This window comes from Sinocyclocheilus rhinocerous, unplaced genomic scaffold, assembly GCF_001515625.1.
Source record: "Sinocyclocheilus rhinocerous isolate Xijiao unplaced genomic scaffold, SAMN03320098_v1.1 scaffold362, whole genome shotgun sequence".
In the NCBI taxonomy this organism is placed as follows: Eukaryota; Metazoa; Chordata; class Actinopteri; order Cypriniformes; family Cyprinidae; genus Sinocyclocheilus; species Sinocyclocheilus rhinocerous.
Window position 1 is genome coordinate 1,791,600 of NW_015639507.1, and position 5,884 is coordinate 1,797,483.

Consider the following 5,884-nt stretch of genomic DNA (forward strand, 5'->3'; position numbering starts at 1 on the left):
ATGCAGCTTTGGTGAACATTGGAGACTTCTTTCAAAAACATAAACCCCATTTTAACATTGCTGACTCTCACAAAATAAGTGTTAATTGTTTGAAGAGAAAACACAGCATGCTATTGGTAGTGATAAAGAACACCATGACACAAGCGAGGCTCTCACTGCTGTCAACAGATACCTCTGATGCTTCATGAGCTTCACTTCACCAGTCAGCAAGACAAACAGCGACCAAATGCCGGTAGAAAGAGAAGAAGAGAGACACAGAAGGATAGTGAGAGAAAGAGACACAGGGACAGAAATGTAAGGGCAAACAACAAAGACATTGAGTAACCTCTTTATTTGAAAAGTGTTAAATTGTTAAATTGTTAAATAATTTTGTATATATATATACACTGTAAATAATGACCGTGAATTTAATGGTAAAAGACTGTAAAAATGCTACAGTAAAAATTTGTATGTTAGAGTTGTATGTTACACCTAATGTTGTTAAATTCATGTTTATTGCATTATTTCCGTTTCATGTGTGTTACGGTGTTTAGTGTTTGTGATGGAAATGACATTTAAATTGTTTTAAGGAAATGGACAAACTCTTTGTCATGCTAAGGCTAATTTCATACCTATCATTTTATGTATTTTACATAAAAATGTTATTTTTATTCTTTTTGCATAATTTGACAAACTTATAACTTTTGTCAAAAAAAGTAAACTAAAGTTTGATAAAAAGGGGGAAAATGTTAATGGAAATGATGCCAGATTTTCTCATACTATATATATAATTTATAAATATATAAGTAATAATTGTATTTTTAATATTTTCACAAAATAAATATTGAAATGTTTGAGTTGATTATTGTGTTAATTATTATTTAAATTATGAAGTGAAATTATTTCACACTATCTCTTAGATCATATTGATAAATTCTTGATAATTAAGATTTTTATAATTGATTTTCATACACTGAAAATCCTTAAACACAATTTTCACTTAGAAATTACAAAGAAACAGCAAAAGTAAAAAGAAAGTAACACATATTTAGAAAGACTTCAATTGTATTTTCTTGTAAAACATATTCCAATAATTGCTGTTTTATTTACAACTTCGGAAAAACCATTAGTGTAAGATCAGGGTCTGAGAAAACAATCAAATTTACACTTAAAACTCATTTGAAAAGTAACAAAAATAAACAATGAAGGCATACAAATTTTTTTTGTGGCTTTCATATAACAAATACAATTGAAATCTGTTAGATGTAAAAATCAATCCTGGGATGTTTTTTTTAAAGCATTTCTGTGTTCTTCACTGTACAGTAAAGGCCCATGTCATGTGACAATGACAGAACAAATTGTGAATGCTGATTGGCTGAAATACCTAATAAGGCATTTAATTATTAAAGTTGCTTTGGGGAGAAACCATTATATCTGCTCTATATTATATCAGCCCAAGGCCTGCCTGAACCTTTCACCGGTCACATCAGAAAAACACATGGACTGTACTAGAGCTTCATCATGGGTTTATGACAGCATTTTATCAGATTCATAAAAGCAGCCGTCCCAAAGTGAGCTAACATTGATTCCTGCTGTAGGCTAGATCAAATTTCTATAGTATTTTTTTGCTCAAAGTTTATGAATTGTTTAATTTAAAACAGGTGAAACAGAAGACATTTATTTAAGGATTCACCACAAAGAAATACACATATAAACAGTAATCTGTACATATAAAAAAAAATTGTCATACTTTTATTACAGAATACAAATATGTTGTATATTTAGCAATCACGTATAGATCTAGGTATATGTAGTAACATACAATTTTCTATCTAACAATGAATACTGAAAATTGCCAAATTTGAGCTCAAGAATGTCATTGAACGTTCAGTTGTTTGCCTGAGCGCAGAGAATATTCCAAACATGACTGGTAATGTGAGAGATGAGTTTCTGAGAAGAACAGGTGGTGAGCAGGTGCTGTCTTTTCTAAAGATGGTTAATAGATCGTTTGAACTGTTGCGTGAAAAGAAACATAAATGAAACTAAAGTATTCATAAACATGCCCAAATAAATGATTATTGACTGCAGTGGAGCAGAATATGTATTATATCACTGTCATATTCTTGCCATTTGTGTTTGCTAGTCTCCAGAAATAGTAGATTCACCTCTCATAAGAACATGTGAAACACTAAAAAAAAATATAATGTGGGTTTCTTCTGAAAATTCAGATTACAAATTTCCTCTTTGAAAATGATGACTCAAGGGAAGTCCTAACTCTCTGAGCTCTAATTGCATGTTCTTAAAGGCCTTCAGTTCTACTGACTTGTTTTTTTGTACAGTATGACTGTTTCAATTTTCCTGTTTTATAATGTTACATTTTTTTATATTTTATATATTTTTTAATCTTATTATGAGTATGTTAAGAGCAAATTGCAAAGCAAAGAAAAACCCTGGATTTAAAATTTGGCCCACAATCACTGAACATAATCTAAATATTATTTATATTATTATTAGCAAACACATTTTGCTTTAACGTGTTCCAATACTGCCAAACACCTGCCAGTAGTTTGTTCATTCTTACTGATTGTACTGAGTACGATGTCCGATTCACGAACGGATGATTCTTTTGAACCAATTCTTGTTGAAGATTCAGTCGAACCGATTCACTTTTTGAGTCTTAACAATATTAAGAATAACTGATACTAATATGTTAATAATTATCATAATGATTTTTATTGTTGGGAAAAAAACACAACATGTGACGAAATCCCGTAGCCTACATTAGGCTATAGTTTTTTAATTGGAGGCTAATATGTAAATTAATGTTAAAAGACCCAATGCAAGACTGTAGCGGGCTTTCATATATTTGCTGATAATTATGCTCAGGTAAACAAACGATATCCCCTTAATAAAATAAACAGCAATACACGAATTGAGTGAATAGAGAGCTACATCCCATCAAACATCTACTCACCTGTGCTCCCCAACTCCTTTATTACGGAAAATTCATATATGAACATTAATTTGTTTTTAATCGATATTTTGGCACGAATCTTTGATCGTGACTGATTATTGGCGTGTGACGGACGCAAACATTCAAGTAATATTCTAATTAATATAAGAATAAAATAATAAAATATTAAAATAACCACAACTTAATTATGCAACTGTAAACTGCTGCTGTGTAACAATGTTCAGCGATGACTCAACTGAATTGATTAATCGTTTTATAAACCGCTCATTGAAACGAGCCATTCAAATCATAAATCACTCGACATAACTTTTTTAGGAGTAAAACAATGCGAGAATAATATCGTTAACAAAACTGTGAATAAATAGTATTAATCTATTAATTTTAACATATTGTGAACAACAGGCATATTATTAACAGCATTTTTGATACCAATATTGTTGAAACGATAGCCTAAATATCACCTAAAAACAAAACAAACAAAGAAAAAAAATCAGCGACAAAGAGCAATTTATAACAAAAAAAGAAAAGTAAAAAAACCCCATTGGGAACTGAATGATGGCTCAAGTGATCTTATGAAATGATCCATTTAAACGAACCGATTCTTTAAATGATTCGGAGCCCTCTACACTAAAGTAAGCGGTTTGTGCGTGCACAGCCAGAGGGGGAGTTCAGCTCATTTCACCGTTCACCGACGCCGCGTGACGCTTAAACACGGACAGCGCGCGGCGAACGCGAGGAAGCTCTCGCGCTCTCTCAAGCGCAAAAGAACGAATGCATACTGATGAATTTGAATCTACAGTGTCAGATCGGACCTGAGCGTTTTAATCGATGTCGGAGTTTTATCTCTGGATATAAGCCGAATCCTCCTCCTCCTCAGCTGAACGGAAAGACCTCATCAAAGGTACGATATTCACGCAGCGGCCTGGCGTGTTTCTAGTTAAAATGGATCTTTTTCAACAAATGATGGAGTGCGATCATTTTGCATCCGAGTCAGAGCTGAAAAGATGCTGATGATGCTGATGCAGAGGATTTTGCGCTCGTTTGGTCCAGTTAGACCTTAGATGTTGTCACTGCTTGTCATAATCAAGCGTTTAAAAAAATAAATAAATAAACAGTCGGTGACTATAAAGACGTGCATCACAGCTGTTGTAACTGAGCATCATTGGCATCATCTAAAGAAAGACACAGATTTGGCTGCCACATATATGGAATATTTCATTTTTGAGAAGAAACGTTACAGTTATTGTCATAGAGTCACGAGACTCTTTATCTATACGCATGTATGTCATCATATATATATGCATTATGCGTCTACATGCATCCTTGCCATGCGATGTCAGAATGACAATATGTGTCATTGTCCTACAAGATAGTTTAAACGTCAACATTTAGTATTCATACTACTGTAGCACTATGTAAATGAAGGCATTAAGAAATTATATTTGATTGTCAGGTTGCATCATGCATGACATTGGAATGATAAATATATCTAATATATGAATGAGCCAGTATTGACAAGGATACAGTGCACTTAATGTCCTATATCATTAGTGTGATGATTAACATTTATTGTATAGCCTATCCAATGACAGCAGATCATTGGCTTGAATTTGTGACACATTTGGATGCGATATCTTAGGTTTTCATGATCCGATGGAAGACAAATGCTTAAAGGGAAATGTATATAGGCAGATATGACCTTTCCATGCATGTCTTCATTTCCTCTGCGGGGCCTAGTGGTTCAAGGACTCTGATGTATATGAGTGACATTTGTGGATCCCGTGAGTCTGGATGTGTGCTTTTTGCTTGTATTTGAATGCAGAGCATGTTTTTTTTTTTGCTGTTGTTTGCTTATAATGTGTTCTTATGTGGGGATGTTGGTAGTGTGATTCTCTGCCACAGTGCATATATTTGCAGGCTGGTTTTCATTCGGTCACGCTACGCACATTGATTTTTCCACAAGCTGTAACTTTTTTTTTTTGTGGCATTATCCTAATAATACCTCTGTCATTTAAGCGACATGTTATGCTTTTCCTTTTTGCTGCCCTGGTTTGTTGAGAAATCGTAGTAACCTGTACAATAATAATATTATTAGTTTAAATTGGCACGTGTGCAGTGCACCATAGTCTTGTTGCACTATACTCAGACTTTTCAATATTGGATGCTCCTGGTTTCATGGTTTGGATTTAATGGAATAAAACATTATCATATTACGACAAGGATGCTGTTTTTGTCATGACATGATGTAGCAGTTGAAATATATAAAATCAAAAAAGAGCTAGCTATGAAAATAGTTCAAAAGCAGTTATTAATCTTAATGTTCATTTCAACATTTACTAATACATTATTAAAATCAAAAGTTGCATTTGCTAATATTAGTGAATGCTATGTATTTAAATAACATTATTAAAATACTTTAACAAATGCATTGCTCATTGTTCATGCAATAACTAACTTTAAGTAATGGGACCTTATTGTAAAGTGTTACCGATTGAAGAACAATATTTAAATCAAATAACAACCTAAATTTTGGTCTAAAGGGACCCTTTTTACATTTCCGGGGTTCACAAAAGCAGAAGTCGTCATAGTTGGGTAAATCTCTATAGATATAACTTCTATAAATTAACACAAATATATTTTTGTGTTCCTATTTGCTCCAACAGAAAATGAAAATAAAAACATGATTGTGCTTCTATGACTTGCCAAAAGAAGTAAAACATATCAAAAGATTATGTTGGTCAGAAGAGAGAAATGTGTCTTTATTTTAGAAACAAGCACATAGCAGCGGTAACCAGTTTTCTGTAATTTAATGGCGAGGTAATATAACTCATTGTGTTATAAATGTACATTAAAGGGGTCATATGATGCTGCTAAAAAGAACATTATTTTGTGTATTTGGTGTAATGAAATGTGTTTATGCGGTTTAAAGTT